The sequence below is a fragment of the Euprymna scolopes genome, chromosome 5, assembly GCF_053919585.1.
Source record: "Euprymna scolopes isolate OS-2025 chromosome 5, ASM5391958v1, whole genome shotgun sequence".
Classification (NCBI taxonomy): Eukaryota; Metazoa; Mollusca; class Cephalopoda; order Sepiida; family Sepiolidae; genus Euprymna; species Euprymna scolopes.
Window position 1 is genome coordinate 67109262 of NC_136486.1, and position 22404 is coordinate 67131665.

Here is a 22404-nt window from a genome sequence, read left to right on the forward strand (position 1 = left end):
CTAAGAACCTTGACGAATTGATCTTGTTAACATGAATGGTTTTTCTTTCACTCCACCCTCTTCCAACATAGCACCGGGGTTAGCATACAAGAGGTGAATGCAAGAACGAAACTGGGGACCAAACCCAGCCGGGCGAAGAACAGCCTATAGTAAGTTTTTTTTTTATAATTTACTTTGTGTGATTAATTTTTTTTTATAAAGTCGAGCACACATTTCTGAACATTCTCTATTCAAGTTCTACTATACTATTGCACCAATTTCACTAATTCCTTTAATAAAGGTAGGAATTTATCTCTCGTCTTTGCTATTGGTGGAATTGTATTATTAAGGCAATTATAGAAGGAACCCCTTGTCATCATTTGTTGAATTAGATAACTTATTTGTCCAATATGGCAATATGATGCTATAACAAATACACTTTTACAAACATAAAATTAAAACAAACACAAAAACACCCTACTTCAATTTGCCTTACACTTTCATTGAATAGTAGGCTACCAAAATGAGCAATCTTAGTATGCACTCTATAAAAGCTGGAGAAAGGTACCTTTTTTTTGGTTTGTTCTTAGGATATATTTATATTATATAGTGAAATATATCCATCTTTCTTCTTGATTCGCATTATTTTTATATTTCCTTTAACAATATTTCTCAGATGAAATAAAGTTTTTTAATTAATAAGATGTCTTCTTTTTTTTTTCATCGTTGCCATTTCCACATTTCCAGATTTTACCGTGCAGCTTTCTTCAGAGACTCACTAGATAGCTTAATTACTTGAAACATGCAATGAAACAGTCACTTGATGTACTTCCTAATTTTCGGCGTAGCACGACTGGAAGTAAAGACAAGGCAGATCATTTCCTTCAATACTTTCAATTGTTATTTTTATTTCAACAATTTTATTTGTATACTTTAATAAATATGCATTTATTATATAAATTCAAATAAAACACTTTTTTTAATTTCATAAACATATATTTCTAAGAAGATTCCAAATAAAATTTAAAAAATATTTTTCATAATGTTGCTATTTAAAGTGCAAATCATTTTTCGTAATTGTGTGATTTTACTCTGTGTAATTGTGTTAATTTTTATTGTATACTTTTCAATAATGTCCTTTTCTTAATATTTTATTTCAATAAATCGCTTCACAATAGAAATACTGAAAAACACTTAAAAGTGACGTAACTGATTTGGCTTGTTAGTGCTTCCAGTAGCTCTATGTAGCTGGCTGTAACCACGAAACCAATCCATCTGAAAGTATTAAATTAATTTATAAATTATTAATTTATAAAATAATTCAGTACAGTACTTTATATTTCTATTTTATTTTTTAAAAGAGAATAGACAATGCATTGTGGATGCGGTATCGGCAGTTCTCGTTACTCTTGCTTCTCTTTATTTGTCACTCAGTCATCATATTTTAATAAGTGATTTTTCTGACAAATGGAGACGGAAAAGATGTTTTCTAGGTTGGCGCTATTTTGCGTAAACGGCCGCCAGAGATGTCGGAAATTTTCTGGTTATAAGTCTATCCTTGTAGCGATATTACTAGTTAGGGTAATGGAGGTAACATTTTATCTGGGCTAACGTTATCCGACTGATAGTCAGGGACCCGAACCTTGGATTAACCACAAAGGAAGCTGCCTATCAGCAGGGGGAAATGTACCGGGGCTGCTGTATTACCATTTGGTGAATGGATTATGAACCATGCAGTAGCTTTTGGTGGGGCCTCTTGATGATATATTAGTGAGTAATTGTTAAAGTTTTACCTTTTCCTGTGTTACAAAATATATTTATTCATTTCTATTTTTGTCTTACTTTCCCTCTCTGCCCTGCTTCAGGCAACTCTGTCGAACAAGACCAAAATCTTAAAACTCTATCATGAAAGGTTTCAATAAAAAAAATACACGATTAAACCCGGATATCCAACTTCTAACGTAGACCACAACTAACATGCCTCCTTCTTAAACAACAGTGGTCTACATTCTAACCTTCCAGAGGTTGAAACCCAATTAAAGGAGACTAAACCAGACATATTATTTCCAAGCGAAACTGGCATTGCACAAACTATTTCCCTAGATGAGTTTGTAATTAAAGGATGCTCCAATTTCACTTCCAATCTGACCCCCCAAGATCGCTATAGGCATAGAATATGTACCTATATAAAATATGGCTTTCCATGTGGTGGGTACATATCTAGAGAAGATGCTAACTTACCCTATATGTGCTTGCGGGTTGCAGTTGCTCAAACTACTGCATTTACATTTGCTCGCTATCCTCTGCACAACAGTGGAATTACTATCTTTCAAAGCATATCTGAGAAAATTAACCACGCCCTATCGGCGTATCCTTCAGTTAATATTCATGACTGTGGAGACTTCAATGTTCAGGATGTGGAATGGTTAACTCACTCAATCAAGACCGATGATGAGGGGAAATTCTGTTATGATTTCTCAATGGCTTATGACCTCACTCAGATTGTTCACGAACCTACCCTTTTGTTCGACACTGACGGCCAGTATACGACTCTTCTAGACCTTTTTCTCACAACTTGCTTCTGTCTCCACTTGGAGCTTCAGACCACTCTGTTGTATAAGTTAAGATAAAAATGAAATGTAATAAGTATTCAGATGTACCTCTGCTTCGTACAGTATATCGATACTCTATGCCTGACTGGGATAGCTTCCATACATTTATATCAGATCTACCTCTGCGTTTCGTGTTTAAAAAGGGAGTGTCATCTATAGTATCAGACCTGACGGAATGGTTAATTGTAGGTACAGACCGTTTTATAACCGCGAAAATTTCCAGCAAATACCAAACGGCCAGCCGTGGTTCAGATTCCAAAATGTGCTGCTGCAATTGTGCACAGAAATCACCATTTCCATTGCTTCCAACGTAATAGGTGTAATGAGACAAAAGCCGCTTTCAGGATTGCCAGCACCCATTGGAAAAAGTAATAAAGAACGCAAGAGATTTGTACACTCAGTTCGTCAAGTCCAAAGTAGCTGAGTAGCGTCTTTGTCCCACAAGTTTTGTGCAAATAGCAAACAGAATACTGAACAGAAGCGTGTGCTCTATCCCAACAGTACTCACTGAACCTGAGGTAATCTCGTCCGCATCATACAAAGCAAAACTCTTTTCCACAAACTTTGCAGCTAACTCAATCCTTTGCGACCAAGGCCGCCAACCTCCAATATTTTCTCCTGTATCAGAAAACACTCTATGTGATATACAAATATCTTTACGTGATTTTGCCAAGCTATCAAAAAGTTTGATTCCAGTAAATCAACCAGCCCTGACAGAATTCCAATTATAGTACCCAAAAGACTTCAACCAGAACTTGCACCCATACTTACAAAACTGTTTAAACGTTGTCTTAAGGAGAATTGCTTCTCATCACCCTGGAAAATCTCATCAGTATGCCATGTATGTAAGCATTCGGGTTATCGGAATGTGCTGCAGCCATCGCGCACAGAAATCACTTTTCCCATAGCTACCAACGTAATAGATGTACTGATAATAAAGCTGCTTTCACGAACGCCAGCAACCACTGAAAAAGAGTAATAAAAAATGCAAGAGAGCTATATGCCCAGTCTGTTACATCCAAAGAAGCTGACCAGCGGCTTCGCTCCCACCAGTTTTGGCAAATAACAAATAGGATCCTGAACAGAAGTGTACGCTCTATCCCAACTATTATCAACGGACCAGAGGTCATCTCATCAGCATCAGACAATACCAAACTATTTGCCAAGAACAATTCTACCCTATGCGGCAATGACCATCAACTCCCCACATTTCCTCCTATAACACAGGACACGCTAGGTAACATACAACTATCTGTGCATGAGGTCGCCAAGCTAATAAAGAAACTTGATTCCAGTAAAGCAACTGGCCCTGACGGCATCCCAATTATAGTGTTAAAAAAGCTTCAACCAGAACTTGCTCCAATACTTACGAAACTGTTTAAACGTCGCCTTAAGGAGATATGCTTTCCAGCACCCTGGAAAACCTCATCAGTCTGACCCGTATTTAAGAACATAGGTGCTAAGTCATCTCCCTCTCAGTACAGGCCAATAAGTCTCCTGCGGGTCATGAGTAAGTTGCTGGAATGCATATCAAATAGAGAAATATTCAACCACCTCAGCAGAAACAACCTTCTTAGTGACACGCAATATGGTTTCCATTCTGCAAGATCTACCGCAGATGTGCTAACGTTTATATCTCATAGGATTAGTGAATCTCTTGGCAAAGGCTTCCTTTCTAGGGCAATTGTTCTTAACATATCAAATGCCTTCGCAAGGTATGACATAAAGGCCTACTTCACAAGATTTCCAGCTACTGTATTGCTGGTAATTTTTTCTCATTCATTAAATCATTTCTCTCTGATAGGTTCATAAGAGTAGTGGTTGATGGGCAGAAATCAGAGGCCCACAGTATTAATGCTGGAGTCCTCCAGGGGTCCATCCAGGGCTCAACTCTCTTCTTGATCTACATCAATGATCTCCCCCAACCAATACTTAAATTATTCGTTGAGAGCTATGCTGATGGCACGACCATCTACGGCAACACATCAAAGGCTGTAAATGGCAAAGCTCTCTCTGATTCTCTTTCGTCTGATCTCGAACGAGTGGTTCAGTGGGGGAAGTTGTGGCTGGTTACCTTTAATGCATCTAAAAACCAAACCCCTATCTTAACATCATGAACGCTCTGATCCCCATCTGGCATTAATTGAAATGGATGGCTCTCGTCTAGGAGAACCCCCATGTTTTGACAAGCTTCTGGGCTAAACCTTCACTCCTGATCTGAAATTGAACACGTACGTAAAGTCTGTTGCCAAGGTCGCTGGAAAGATGGTGGGATCCTTCTACTGCTCCAGAAGATATCTCACTACGGATGCAATTCTCTATCTATATAAAAGCCAAGTACGTCCAGTTATGGAATACTGCTGCCATATCTGGGCAGGAACTGCTAAAAACAGCCTATCCTGCCTTGACAGAGTAGAAAATTGACTTCGTGGCTTAGTGGGGGATGCCCTTTTCTCTTCCCTGCAACATCTCTCTCACAGAAGAGACGTTAGCAGCCAATATTTTGTTTATCGTTATTTCCATGGCAGGTGCTCGTCTGAACTCCAATCTCTAGTCCCCCCTCGCTAATGTTTTGCGAACAACACCTGTCTAGCTGAATCCACTGTCAAAAACTTTACCCACTCTTTATCTATGTCTAAATCAAAACGTAGACTCCATGAACAAAACTTCTTTCTTAGAACTGCACGCCTGTGGAACTCTGTTCCGTCTGCCTGCTTCCCTCCTGACTACAGATTGGATGTCTTCGATTCCACCGTAAACAAACTCCTTTCGAACCTCCACCTGAAGTAGACACTTTAAATATCCACACTAATGTACTGTACTTACAATAACCCTTATCCTTGAGTGACTTCCGGGCTTTGATAAGTGGTGACCACCTCGTAAAAAACAAGAAAGAACGTGTGCAAATTATCTTGAACCCTCCGGCCCTTACCAGAACACGTCTGTTTTTGACTTATTGGACGGGTCAAGACAATCTGCATACGGAGATCTTTGCCAAAATCTCCGTGTTTAACATCGTTAAGAGCCGGAAATTACCTATCCCATCCCAACCATTTTTATCTTGGCTGGGAATTTAATGAGCTCCCTGGTAAAATACTGAGGTATGCACCCGTTCCTAAACCAGGAGTTTAAAAGTACGGCCAGCAAAGTGATAAAAATGGGCGACATCCTCAAGTACACCTTCTAGGGCAGGCCATCAATCCCAGCGATCCTGCCTAACCCGACCTGTTTCAGAACCTCAAGGACTTCTTCCTCTTTTATGCTACCTTCACACCTAGCCGCTTTGAGCGCTTCAACTCGAGAAAAGTCGGCTAAATAGGTGTCAAACTATACAATAATCAGACCAGGCTCCTTGGTAGAAAACCCTCCGATATTCCGACATTTGAATTTACGGTTAGTCCGTACGGCAATGTGATACTGGCGATGTGCCCATCAGTAGAACGTGCAAATTCCTCCGTACGCAGTGAGGAGGCCATATTTTTTGCCTCGTTCTGCGCTCGTTTTAATCTTGCCCTTACTAGTAATTCCTGGCCCTCCTGTTATCGATGGAGTCTAGTTCAGCCTTAACTATTGTATACCTATAATTATTCCCCTCCTCTACTGTCCTTTCTAATATATCTTCTAATGTCGCTTTCGCTGCTCTACAACTAAGGTTAAGACGTTGACTAAAATCAGCAGCGAAGGACCTAATACCTTCTTTTAGGTTTCTCCCACCACGTAATCCCAGTAATACCCCCCGTAAGTTCCCTCTTTAGAGTTAGTAAAAGCTGTTCCCTGAAGTCCTTCACGTCGAACAACGGTTTTTTGAACTTCCAATGACATGCTATCCTAGTTTTTACACTAAGTTTACCCGAACCCGGACAAGCCTATGATCCGAATAAACTATATTATGAAAACTGTGACAGTCTAAAAGCACTAAGTCGACTCTCCTAACTAGGAACCGATCGATGTAACTCGAAAATTGCACCAGATTGGAGCCGCGTCTACCTGGCCAAATCCATACTAAACCCAGAGCTTTTCGTTTCGAAATTTACCGACAAGACCAAACTTGTCAATAAAGTCACGAAACGCCTTAGCATTCCGGTTTTGGTTAGTAACCCTAGTGGTATTATCCCCGCGATCTAACTTGGGATCCAAGAGCGCGTTCCAGTCTACCGGTTAAACTAACTGACGAGACCAATCAGTGAAGGGCCCGATTCGCCGAAAAAAAGGAAACTAGCTCGGTATGGTTATCGGCGTATCAACCACTATAAAACGAAATGTCACATCTTTTACGCTAACATCCATCACGTGCAATCTTCCTTTCGGCATTTGCATATAAAGAGTCACAGGACGCATCAAGAGTGCGCTTAACTAGCCAGGGGTAACCCCCTTGCGTTGCAATCATAATGTGCTGAATAGAGCTGAAAGTCTCTAAGAAGCACACCCTGATAATCATTTGGAATAAAATGAGCCTCCTGAATACAACATATATCCACACCGAGGCGTTGAAGGTAGCGTGCAGCTCCAAGTTTACGAGAGCCGTCTCTTAACCCTCGGGCATTTACACTAATAATGTTAAGGTCATCTTGGATCACTTAGGGTTAAGAATCCTGAACAAACATAGACAATGTCAAGACACCGACATCAGCCCCCATAGACACATCTCAGTAGTGATGGACCCGCCTGTGGACAAGCCGCCGATGTCTAATGGAAATGTTAATTTGAGGGGCCTATATAAAATCGGTTTACCTTTATGCAGACGCGCCCATCACATGTCTTTTTGATTTCCATAAGATCCTTATCGTTAAAAAATGCAACTGAAGGGAAAATGTCGTAAGCTGAAGATGCTTCCTCCAGCATGCACCATAAGCCAATTGTTTCCTCCCGATTCCTTACAACCGTAAGAAACCTTCTTGCAGTCTTAAATTTTTTGTTGTTTTCTCAAGGGTTACACTTTAATCGTTCCACTTCTACTAATAGACGAGGAATTTTGGATTGCTGCGATGTCAAATCAATGGATACATTCAAATGAACTTTCACATAAAAAGCTGAGATAAAGAAAAAAAAAGACTCAAAATGACGGAAATTAATTTATTTATTGTGAAAATATTTATAATTTTATTGACTCATTTTTTTTTGTATGCTTTCCAGCGCAAGTACGTGTAAATTGCTTGATTATTTTTGGTGCTGACGCAGGTGTTTATGCAATACCCTTTTTATTGAATCATAGTGGTTTCTGTTGATGGACGTATCTCAAACATTCTTACCCTTACACATCGCTTAACACTTGGTACGAAAGCTCTCCTTTATTATAAATAATATGGATCGATTTCTTGTTTTGACAAATCGCCTGCGAAGTGTTCTAATTAATTAATAAACATCAAATATTTTTTTGTTTACGAGCGAAATTTAAAACATGGTCATTTGTTATTCCCCTTCTCGTTTTTAGAATGCGAAACACGTCAAAGTAAACAACAGGCATAGAAAGACAGTTGCTTAACAATCTATTTATGCATATTTTCGTATTTCCTAGTCTTACCAAGAATCGGAAGACCTCGAAAAATAATATATTTTATCAAGACTTTGACTGTTAACTCATGTCAATTGAAAACAAAAGTTCAATAGTGTTGTATTATGACAAACATGATGTTCCAGTGTGAACGAGTTTTAGAATGCATTGGATATTTCGTTACTTTTAAAATTACGTTTATTGCGTTTTGCATTTACCCTTTACGTAATTGTGTTTTACCAAATTCCTTTCTATTTTGGCTGTAAAGTAGATCGTGAATAAATTTCCAAATGTGTTAGTTTCATGAAGTTAAATATAAGAGTACAGATAATTAATTAAAAAAATATACCTATGGTTCCTTTCCTATTTACTTGAAGGCTTTAGAATGAGGTAATCTAACTTGCATAAATAGATACATAGTTTTAGATTAGAACAAACTTTAAAAGTGCATTTATCTAGGATTTCTCTATCGACTGAGAACATAACAGTAAATAATATGGACATTCTATTATTTTTAGGATCGATTCCTCTTTAGAGTTACATAATATCTTATCATAAGATTGTGTTCTTTGCGTTAAGTTTGCATTACCTGACTTTTCTCTTCAATAGTTGAAGAATCTATTAATTTCTGTGAACAGCCCTAAAATATTAAATATTAAATGTCCATGCGTCTAATTTGATTTACGATAACATATATTCTAAAATTGATAACGATATGAGTATTCATATTATAAAGGTTCCAGAATATACATTCAAATTATATTATGTTTTCGCTATTAGACTAATCGTATATATATATATATATATATATATATATATATATATATATATATATATATATATATATATATATATATATATATACGATAAGTGTAATAGCGAAAACATACTATAATTAGAATATATATATATATATATATATATATATATATATATATATATATATATATATATATATATACCATAACTTTTAATTCATACTTCTTTGGAAACAATAAATGTAGATTTGATAACGTAGCGTTTCTACTTCTCCCCTTTCACAATCGGCTAAATATTAATAAAAACCTAAAATTTATGTAGTTCGTAACAATTTATAATTAATGACTAACCGTTTTTATTCCATCAAAAATCCTCATTGTACACCCTCGTGAAAACAATTGCCGACTAGAACGCAGTTTCTGGTTTCTAATATTTTCTCTTCTCTTCATTCATGTAAGCAAATACTGGTGCACACGTATAAAACAAACGTTTGTCGCTATGCAGGAAGTCGCTATTCGCTATTTCTTAGCTTAATAGTTTTGTGGGTTTCTCCTTTACACGTTGTTTCTTATCACATATACTCCCAGAGACAGCAAGAGTACGACGGATTCTGAGGACATTTTCCTGAATTTTCTCCAGTTTCCTGTCAGGTAGGTAAATGTCTTTTGTTCTACTAGTTTCATATGACGTCTATCATAGTCAGTAAATGTTGGCATAATTTAAGAAAAAAATGAAGATTTGAATAATATCTCAGTTTGTATTTTCGTGGTTATCGCATCAATCATGTTAACATTTATCAATGATCTTAACGATTCAAACAGATGTTTTTGAAAATATGAATTGGTATATTTAAGTGATGTTTAATAATTCTGATTATTCACCTATGTTATATTTGTTACTGTCAATACCTTATCAAAATAAAAGTGAGCCGGCTTATGCTTATGCTCGTATCCGTCTAAAAGTTTTTTTTCATCGGGAACGTCTATCACAAAAGTTTCAAGTGTCATAGGCAATAATCGTTACGTACTGAAACAACATTGATCCGATTGAACGCTAGAAAACTTAATACTGAAGATAGCTGTCTGCCTACCTTCCATAGGGAAATCGGCAAAAACACAGGATTGCATCCACTTCGAAACGTAGAAAATGAATACACTTTTACAGCAATGATTTTGAAATGTTTTTGATGCATATATATTTAAATACAAGTTCGTCCAAAAAAAACAAAAACGAAAAAAAATCAACAACAAAAACTAATTTTGGGTTTACTAATAAATAGCAGTGTTGAATTGTACGAGAAATCTACCAAAGAATACAAACTTGAATTTGATTCGTAAAGACGACAGAATAAATCTATGTAAGTAACGAAATCATTTTAATTAGCGAAGGTATTAGGGTAGTGACAGTTTATCTATTCAATATAAATATAGAAAAATTAAGCTTCTCAGAAAGGAGTATGCTGGATCTGGAGGGAATTCGACGTTATAAAAGCATAAAAATAGTTCCCTTAACTGACGATGAAAAATCATGTAATACAATTAAAAATTTTGGGAATGATCATGGGTTGAGAGCCTACTTTAATATTGAATCCATAGGTGGGTAGTGGTATATTGATTCGTATTTTTCGAACGGGTATTTATTTAAATCGTCAAAAAGTTGCGGGAGAAATCGTATGCAGCTCGCAGCATTCGCAGATCACTTCCAACATTTTTACTACTCCACTGTCATAGAACAACATAAACCTGAATCAATTTATATACAACACTGTTTTTAAAAACATTTATTTGTTTCCTTCCGGGGTTATTTCATGCTGTTTGGAGACAGTGCAATTTTTACTTTGTGCAATAATTAAATGCTATAATTAAATATATATTAAACACTTACGGTATTAACCAATTTACCGATAATATATATTTAAATGCTGTTAAGGATCAGATAATATAATACTTCATGAAGTAAAATGTTAATATATATAGGCACGTGTTTAATTGTTAACATTCATACAAATATATGTACTCATATACCAAAGAGTCGGGAATTTATATTACTTTTCTGAATTTTTGAGATGAGGATTGGTTATTCGTATTATTTGGATTCATCGGGATACTCTCATCTTGAGTGTGATTCTCACAACGTTTCTTTATATAAAACCTCTGACGTTCTTCGAAGATATTTCTGTCGAACCAGGGAATTTAGACGAAATTTCGAGCGTCGCAAGCACCTGTGGCACAGTGGTTAATGTACCCGGAAAAATCAATAGTAAAAGTGATATCCTCCTGAAGTGCAAAAAACAAGAAGAACACTTATTCCAATGCGTGTCATTATCTCTCGCGTTGGCAGTTGCTGATGCACGGCTAAAATGGTCACAATTATTAAAAGAAAATAACATACCGGAAATATAGAAAACAGAAACTACGACGCATTCTGTAGTTGGATTTGGTATATATTTTTGGCGTCATCGTGGTAAACGACACTTTCACCGCTAATACCTACATTTCTTGGTCATCAGTTGACCTCTCGACATTCTAAAACACTTTAAATATGTTCTCATTCGCAATCTGTTTTCTAATGTTTGTCATTGTATATTGTCAACAACTGTCGCAGACTCAACACTTTCGTTTAACTAGGCGAAAGTCACATCCATTTCCCAAACTTCCACAAACAAACTAGAAATACATTGATATCTATGTTCGATCAGTTTTCATGGATACTGTAGCACCTTTATTAAGCATTCTATTTTCAAATGCTCATGTGTTTGGATTTTCGAACCAATTATTCAGATTAATTATTCTTTTTCCGTTTTTCCTCAGTTTGAAAGAAAATATTACTACAGCACATGACACTTATGGGCCCCTTTTCTTGTCGTTTTGATATTATTTCTTTAATTGGAAGGGACGGGGTTCTCTCTTTCTCTGCTCATATTATCGGTTTACATCATTCACTTTTACGTCACTCACCACGTGTGTCATAAACCGTCCTTCACACATTAAATCTTATCCCAACTAAAAGTAAGCATAAGCACCAACTGATCAATTTATTGCTAACCAATCACGATTTCTTCATATATTATACTCTGTTTTAGTCTGCTACAATTTTATACACTTTTGGATGTACCTGCCACACATCTGCCTTCCATTTTCAACACTTTTTTCGATTATTCTTCATTTGCTATTTGGTCGTTAAGCCGATCACGCATCAAGTGGTTAGTGGAGAACAAATTTCTTGTAAACAGGTCTCACTGATTTATATTCTTATTGAATATCTAACTACCCGGTGCCTTCTTTTCCAGCATAAGTCAGCAATTCATGTCTCACGTTCCACTAAATCCTCTGAGCGGCAATCGTCATGACTTAAACACTTAATGTTTTATGCATATCTTTTCGTTCAATGTTCCTTAATTACAAGCAATTCAAAAATTAATGCTGTACACTACTTAATGGGCCCGCTCAAAATCAGCGTCGTCATAACATTTCTCAGAAATTACACATTCCATCATCTCTCTCCCTAATGAAACTTGCTATTCTCTCAGCAAACCTACTCTGTGTCTTCTACCTATCAATCGGGGATGAGGATATGAAAAATCACCGCGTTTCTGCAATTATTAAAGACGTTTACATAGACAAATTAACAAAATTTTCAGCAATTCTCAGTCTAGGTTTATATTTAGTTGGGATGTAATCATCCTACAGATAATAAAAACTCTTCGATTTATAAAGACCCAAGAATATACCTCTCAGCTCTTATGCTTGTCTTGCACTTTTGGCGGTTGGACTGACGTATCTCAACACTCTATTTTTATATACTTTTCTGTTGAATATATTTTGTTTTTACTAATTCTTGTAGATGCCTTAAAAAATAACGAAAACTGCGCAGGTCATAGCTCCCAGAATGCACTCCTTTATAGAATCAATGACACAAGGCTCCAGTGCAAGTGTCGGTGCTTTGTTGTTGCGCCCTATCCCCGCGTTAATCTCTGTCTGTGGGATATTTGCCTCCTACAGGTATATTATGCGCAGGAAGATGGGGAGAAAATGGATCCACCATTATGAGATGACAAAAAATCAACAAAACGCAATAATATGCATACAAAAAATATATTTAAATGTAATGTCTTCACAAAGTGAGTGAAAAAATGAAGAGAAGGACTTGGTTCAGTACTTTTATACCGACACTTTATAAAATACAACATAAATGCAAACAAGTGCAGAAGCAACATAAAATACAGAATAAAACATAGTCTGCAGAATCATCTTAATCTAACACATTATATCATATAAAATTATACTATTATATTTTGTTTTCTATACTTAAATAACCCTGACCATTTTTCTATCCTTTTCTTTTCCCTTTTTATGTCTCGTCGTAGCTACTGTAATACTTTCCCAGTAAACCAAATCGCCATAAGGCATTGCCTTTTTTATTTCTCTCCACAAGCAGTGGTACTAATCAGCGATGTCTACCTTTACTCTCTACCTAACCCCATATCTTTCCTTTTTCCCCCTCTTTTTCATTGTCAAACACTCTAATTAAAATCAGTCCTTTTTTCTTTAAACTACTATATCTAATTCCCTACCACATTGCCTATGTTAGTTCGATATTTCTACTGCTATTATTTGGAAAGCGGTTGACTCTCAAAGTGAATTGCATTTAGCGACGCGTATCCTTACGAAGAACAAACAAAAACACATTTACGAAATTATAGTAAAGAACAAAAATATTTTCCATAAAAACGAGAAAAATCTTGAAAAATATCATGCAGAGATAAAGGAACATTTCTATCACACTGACACGGTATTCTTTTTTTATTTCTTGTTTTCTTTATTGCCTTTTTTCATGCTCATCTTAATTTTCTATGCCTGTGTCTGCGAAAGGTAGCAGTTTATTTATTTTTTATTCTGTGTTTTTTCCATTTTTGATTTCATCTATGTTCGGTCACGTTTCCTACTTTTCATACAAGTTAAGGTATGCCTTATTTTCTTAGATTTCATATTTTCTGTAAAGTTTCCCGCCTTTAATGGTAAGATTCTGGTCAGATAATGACATTATTTTTATGTCTTTTTTAGTTTATCATTACTTAATGATTTTCACGTTTTATGTTGCATGTTCTTCTGGTTTTTTGCTCGTTTTTTCTCAAACCTGATCACAAGATCAATTGTGGCACTTATAAGTACGAAACAGCAATGGCAACTTGAAGGTGGCAGTATGAAAATGTCCGTTCATGCTTTATATATGCACGATTTCTCAAGAGTATTACGGATTTTATCTTTACTTCTGTAAAGTCCAAGTGTATTTATCGCCAACTTTTTTAGAGATATTACTGACATTTAGATATATTGTATATTTACAAAGCAATAGACAAACTGACAGCCTTTGTCTTGTTCTAAGCAATCTAATTAGTTGGATGAGATTTTTAGCTTAGATGTATTATTTAATTTTAACGTGTACTCTCTAATTTGATAATGGGAAGAAAAACACACTAATAATTTTAAATATAATCACGTAATGTGTAAACAATATAAGAAGTGGTAAAAAAAAAGTAATACGACCATGGTCTGAAGAATCAGCATACGATGTTCAAATTACAAAAACACTTTTATTAAAAAATATATCCTATTTCTTATTATATAGGGGAAATAAACATGAATAATGCATCTACTAGAAATTTTAACTAGCTGATTCTTTCGTGTTGCTTCTGCGCAGTGAATATGATAAAACTCAACAGATATTATCATTATTTAAATATATATCTATATATCTATAAAAGTGAACGTGTTCGTGTGTGTACATTTCCCTACGCAATAACTCGAAATTTGATATACAGATACTGAGATTTGGGAAAATCATTGTAATCAATTTTCAGCCAGAAATTTGGCTGTTAAGGGGTCAAAGTTCAAATATTTCACCTTGAAGAACTCTACAAATCTCCTCCCCAATTTTGGATATTAACACTTGAAATGTTAGATATAGGTTCCTTGGAAATGGGTCTAACTCAATAACTTTATTTCAGCCCAATTTTAAGTCTACAGACTCGAAATTTGATATATAGGTTATTGACATTTGGGGGAATCTTTTTAACTGGTTTTCAGGCAGAAATATGACCGTGAAAGGATCAAAGTTCAACGATTTGACATTTCGGAACTCTACCAAACTCCTCCGAATGACGGATTTGTACAAGATCAGTAATTTTTTAAAGTTCGATTTATCAGACGACACACATCGAAAATTGACTAAAAACATTTATATATTCACCTTCAACTGGGCACTTTTATACAGGGAGGGATCGCCTTTCCCCCCGATATTTTCGAAAGTCATCATTAAAACATCTTAATTAAAACTTACATCAATTCCAGTTGGGCGGTGGTCGTAAGAGCAAAGACGTCAGGATTTGCTCCATTTCCTTTCCTCCTTCAAGGTATGGGTTCGAGCCTGCCTTCCTAATACCACTTTGTATTTGCTCCACATACACCTCCAATCACCCGGACAACGCCGGGCTGAAATGCAAGTAATTAAATAGAATTAATTATACAAATTTACTCATCTCCCAAATAATAATGCAATACACTAACAATCGGTACGCAGCTGACAATTGGAAGATTGTGGATGTATAAGACCAAAATATCCAACCTTGATTGCCCTTTGGGGCCCGTGGTGCAGGAATATCCAAAATTCTAGGTGAGCATTGTTTGGAGATAGCGGTTTCAATCCAACCCAAAGTCGGTCAGAGGATTAGTGAGATAACAACAACTACTGAAAGCAGCAATTGCTGTCGATGTAGGTGTAGGATCCTACATTCCTATCCCGTTACGGTTAACTTGACGAAGGCCATAGGTAAAATTGACCGAAGCGTCGTAGAAAACAACAACTAGAAGATATGGATAATAGTCCAAATAATTAAATAAAATAAATATATAGAATTACATTAGAATCTTAAGAATGTGAGATGATATAATTAGATACACAATGAAAGTCAACAAACCAGATGTCCGTTTCAGGTTTCGACCTTATTGGGGACACATCTGAACTCGGGATTCAACAGCCGAATCTGTTGCATGCAAAAGGAGTACGCATATACTTGAACATGTATATATTCACACACATACACACATATAAATATATGCGTATATATATGTGTGTGCCTGTATGTGTCTGTATGTGAGTGTATCTCTTGTGTGTGTATTACAAGCAATACTTACTTCTTTCTCGTAGCAAGTATTGAAAATCTCATAATTTCAATTAACATTAATACGTATTGTCGCATATCTCAAGCGCGCACATTGCAATCGGACAAGTTGTGTCAAAGGTTATTTCTTAAAGTAGTTACCAGAAATTGATAACTTAAGAGATTGTAATGAATTTCATGTTTATTGGAAAGGAATAAATCACGGCACATATAATATGCATTATCCTCTAAATATAGAAGTAATCAAGCAAACCTGAAAGTTACTGAAATGTTCGCGGAAGGGTAAATCAAATAATCGGAGTTTTCCGAGTGTTCGGTTGCATTATATTTATGACCCAGTATCGACTTTGTCATTTCTTAATTTTCTTTGCTGTCGCTAGAGCTAAAGTTTATTCCAGAGGTAATAGTTTTCCTCTACGTCCCAGTGTATGTTGATTGAATTATGAAGAGACGGTTGCGCATGGATTCCTGGCTATTTTCCGAATATTTATAGATTGCATATGTCGGCGACCAGCACTAATTCTCTGCGACGAGAGTAAGACCGATTTATCAAGTATTTGTTTCTCTGAATATAGTAGATCAAATAAATAATCACAGAGATGAATATTTAAATGTTGTCATATTTAAATCTTTTAATGAGCATCGTATCATTGGTACACGTAAAATAAAATGCAGTTCAACCCAGCTTTGCTTGGGTCCTATGTACTGTTCATAAATTTACGTGCCTATGAATATATATTAAAAAGTGAGAATATGTACGGTAATGCCTTTCTATATAACAGTTCCTTAACTGATATGAAGAAAAGTTAGTAGAGACCGCAGACGTCAATTTTTTATAATCTGACCTCAATTTGGATCCCTTAGCATTTATTGTTTTGGGCTCAACTAGAGTTATAAAGTTAGATCCTTGTCATATTTATCTATATCTACAATTGTAAGTGTTTAGATCCAAAATTGGCGGAGGATTTTGGTAGAGTTCTCAAAGGTCATATCGTTGAACTTTGACGCCTTAACTGCAAAATGTCTGGCCGAAAACCGATTAAAAAGATTCTCTCAGATCTCACTACCCGTTGTGCCAAATTTCGAGTCTGCAGACCGAGAATTGACAGCTATTTGATAGGAAAATGTACGCAGACACACAAACAGACACACATTTTCACTTTTATCGATATATAGATAATAGACAACTGAAACCGTCTCGCTAGCTCATTGAAAACGCCCATTCGCTTTGCGAGTTTAGTTTAAAAAAATCTACTAATGCAAAAATGAATAAAAAAGACATTATTTCCTTTAAGCCAGAAATTCGCGAGAATCGTTTTTCTTATTATTTCATTTATTTTTAATATATTTATATATTTTGTTTTGCTACACTCTTAAGATAAACAACACAAATGAAAACAAATAAATAAAACCGCAAATACTTTTTTAATAATTGATTTACGTTGCAAAAAAATAAAATTGGCTTGCTTATATATTACTTATCGAGACATAGGGATCCCCTTGGTGACTCTTAATCACTGTCTCATTGTTTTCGCTCAGGAGCTAGACCCCCCTCCTTGCACATCACTATAGACTGCTACCAAAACAGTATTCATAAACATAAAACGTTGTTCCGAATGAAGGTAAAAGTTACTAAAATAAACTAATCAAAATGAGTCTTTGATTTTAATATTATTAAAATCGTCTATATATTAACTAGCACTTAAACCCGGCTTTGCTCTGGACCTATGTTCTGTTTATAACTTTTTTTTTTTTTTATATATATATATATATATATATATATATATATATATATATATATATATATATATATATATATATATATATATATATATATATATATATATATATATATATATATATATATATATATATATATATATATATATATATATATATATATATATATATATATATATATATATATATATATATATATATATATATATATATATATATATATATATATATATATATATATATATATATATATATATATATGTTTGACTAATGTCCAGGTAATCTACATCTAAAGTTTCAAGTGTTTAGACCCAAAATTGGTGGAAGAATTTTAGAGTTTTTAAAGGTCAAATCGTTGAACTTTGACAGCCAAATTTCTGTCTGAAAACCAATTAAAAAGATTTTCCCAAATCTCAATATCCCTTATATCAAATCTCGAGTCTCTAGACCGAAAATTGACAGTAGTTTAGTAGGGAACACACACAGATGCTCATAAAATGTCACTTTTCTAGATATACATATAGATATATATATATATATATATATATATAATGTTAATACTACAGATTAGGACTCGTATTGACCTGAATGATTGCCATTTACATAATAGAGCGGAAATGGCCCAGCTGAAGTACATACATTAGATTCAACAAATGTGATTTTTCCCCGACTTAAGGTTAGGGTCAATTACCCCTCCCCGTGTTAATTGGTTTTATTATTTTCGGTACTTGTGCAGAATACAGACCATGCTGTTTTTGGATAGGACTTAAGTTAAATTTTTATGGTATCTTTCGTTTATTGTTAGGTGAAAGTACAGAATAGTTAACCTCCCCCATCATAAGATTGGGTTTCTAAATAAAGTACTTCTACACTTTATCACCGAAACTGGAGACACCATTTTATTTCGTGCACCGCCGTTAAAATCCAAGGGAGAAATCAGTATTTTAAACTATGGCAAAAGCATAAAATAAATAACAAAAAAAATCAAACTGGAGAACGATTGCTTCCGGAAAGAAGCAATTAACCTAAAATTAAATGAAAAACTTTCCCGTTTTCAAATTAAACATTATCGATATATATTCTCTTTCACGTTATTTACTTTTTTTTTCATAGTTCTTTCCAGAAGTAATTAATATCTAGTTTCATTTTTTTGTTATTTCTAACTTCGACCATTCTAATCGGCAGGTGCTCGAAATAAAATAGCGTCTCCAGTTTCGGCGATAAAGTGTACAAGCACCCTTTATAACGTTAGCATTGCAACACGGTCCATATTCTGCATAGGTACATAATTTTCGTCACAGATCAACAAATGAATCCATTTATATTTTAAGGACGTCTTTTCAACTTTACTTTTTTGCGTATGTGATGGGGGAGGGCAGTTTTTAAAACCATAACAACCAATCACCTACTTTTGTATTCGTATGCTGGTAATGTCCAAGATCAGTGCTCGGAAAAAAATCAAGCTACCGGAAGTGGATACGGAACTGAACGGAGTCAAGATACGAAAAAAAATGCTTCAATATTAATACCGCTTGTGTTATAAAAAAAAACACCCCAAAAAAACTCATAATATCAAATAAAACAAATATTTGGTGCTTTTACACTATTTGAACGAAATTTTGCAGTGGATAAAGAGTTTTCAGATAAAACAATACTTACTACTGTTTTTGGTCAATTCTAATAATTTATGATGGTAAATTCCAAATTATGTAGTCGGAATTACCTGAATTATTACCCCCCCAAAAAAAAACAACTTTAATCAGGTGAAAAATTTCGGCAATCTTGTTGAAATCGAAAATTACCTCCCTTTTGAACCGTATCTTACGATCGTTTTCATCAAATTCATTTTCTTTCATAAATTTTCTACCTTATCGATTTTCGTAATTTTTGGATATAATCATCTTAAAACACAAGGAATACGTAGATACCATTATCATGTAAAATTCAGTATTACGATTTCCGAAATTTAAGTTTAACACTTTTTTCCCCCCCGAAACAAAAAAATATTAAGAGACTAAATACATATATAATTAAATAAAATTTTATATATAATATATATTAAATAATTTCTTTCGTCGTAAAGCGTTAAAATTATTTTTTTGAATAAAATGTGTTTTAATACAAGAAGCGGTTTTTTTTTATGCGAATGCACTTACTAATCCGCGCTATTTTTCTAAATCGTATTTCCAAGTTTAATTAAAGTTTTTTTTTATTCAATTGTAAGGTTAAAGTAGAGTAGGTACAAAACACCCCCTCCCGATGTTAAGAATGGTTTTTTAAATAATAACGTAATTGTTTCAACACGGATCAATAAGTGCACAATTACCCTTTTTGTGTTTAAAAGTAATTTCTTTGTTTCGTAAGGCAAGTGTAAAAAAAAAAAAAGTATTTTTTTCGTGTCTTGATTCCATGACTCCGTTCTATAACTAACCGTATCCTCTTCAGGTTGTTTGAATTTTCCGAGAACTGATCTTGGATATTACCCGTATGCAGCCAACCAAACAGAACAACGCAAAAAATAAACATAAAAAAAAAACACCAGTTGTAGCCAAAATTTGCAGGGCGCGTTCTACATGAAATAGTTAATTAGTACCCAATCAGTGGTTATCCAGGCAATTAATAGAAATAAGAAACCGTGAAAAAAAAGTAAAGGGGAGGGGAATGATGGTTTGGCAAGATTGGCAAATCATTTTGTATTGTACAAAAATAGTGGTAATGATTTGTTGTAAATAGCAAGCAGTCGAAAAGTATTAAAAATTGAAAAAAAGAAGGAGTTTTGTTAGGAAAGATGATGTTATTGTTTGAAATTTAAAGATAATGTGCTAAGTGAAAAAGTAAGTTTTAAAAAAGTATAATAAAAAAGGTGTATGTGATTGTAAAAGAACGTGTTGTTTAGTAGTGGTGTTGGATGGACAGTCGGCAATTATATTGGTGTAATTTAAGCTGGTCAAGGTTTATTATTGTGGTGGCCAGTAGGGTTTGTCTAATAGTAAGTTGTGTTATAAGCGTGAACATACCAAAGTAAAAAAATGAGAAAATGAAGAAAATCAGATTTACTGTGTGTGTTCATGGTGTGAAAGTCAGCGGGCTTGGTTGCCATAACAACGTGACGTACACAAGGACGATAGTGAACGTGTGTGTGTGTGCGCGTGTGCTGGGAATAGTAGTAGTACTAATAGTCTGTCCTTTGGAGGACAGCGTTTGTTTTCGTGTTGTGTGTACGTGTCTGCGGCTAGCGTCAGAGTGTGTGTGTGCGTGTGTGTGCGTGTGTGTGCGTGTGCTGGGAATAGTAGTAGTACTAATAGTGAGGATGGTGTAGGTGAAATGGCGGACGTGGTGTCGGAGGTTGGATTGTGATGGCTGGTGTAAGTTTCGTAATTTTGTAATTTGTAAATGGCAAGTTAGGGAAAAATAAACCTTCCCAAGATGGGCAATAAATAAGGGTATAATATTTTATGGTAAAGTTAAGAACGTAGGAACCATAGTTTTTTAGGAGATGTGATTATTGGATTAACCAATCAGAAACCGTCTGTGGCACACACATCTCTGTTTTTATACATATAGAGAATCGATAGATAGATAGATAGATAGATAGATAGATAGATAGGATAGCGTGTGTATTATTTATTCTATGTCTCTGCTTACATCCGAGCTGATGTTGTTTCATTGTTATGGAATTATATTTCTTGTAATAAATAATTTTACCAAGAATTCTTCATAAGTTACGGTTTCGGTTTCGTTTATGGCTGAAGGAACACAAGTATATATATATATATATATATATATATATATATATATATATATATATATATATAAATGAAAATTACAATTGAATTTACCAAAATGATCCAAGATGTTAAAATAAAAGTAAATTATAGATATTAAAGAATTAATATTTATAAAATTATCTCAGCCAGATATAAAAGCTCGATGAAACCAAATAAGAAATAGAGCTTATAATATGCCTCGGAAGTAGAGTGAAAAGCACATCTTATTTTTCTTTTATTAATATTATTTTTTCCTTGTACACATTTTTGTGAATTATTCCATGGATTTCTGCTTTTCGATTACTTTGGACCATCTTCTTCCACTTACGGGATTTCCTTGGATTTTACTTGTACAAATGGAAATTCTTTGAACTTTCTTGAAGTTTTACATTTGGATTTTACCGTCACTGCATTTTTCATCTTCCACCAGACAATCCATTCATGTGTAATCACCTTTTTCTTTGCCATATTCCCTCTGCTTAACTTATTTTGTTTTCAAGTAAGATCTTTGACTTACTTGTTGTTTCATCAAATATTTCTGCATGCATAATCCGATTCTGCATTTTGCTAATCCTACCCTCTGATGAGAAGGAGAGTATTTCTTCGAAAGTCCGCGGATTAAGGACTATCCATTTATCTAGTGTTTCCTTTTCAGATTATATATGTTTTAACTCATTTCAAAGTGTTTTGTAACATATTTTATTAACTGTTTGCTCATATATATATATATATATATATATATATATATATATATATATATATATATATATATATAATTTCATGAGTTTTGGGACCGATTCAAGCTGATGGACCCAAGTCCTATGGATATATATTTTTTTTATTTTTGAAATCGCACCTTCTCACTATATAAAAATC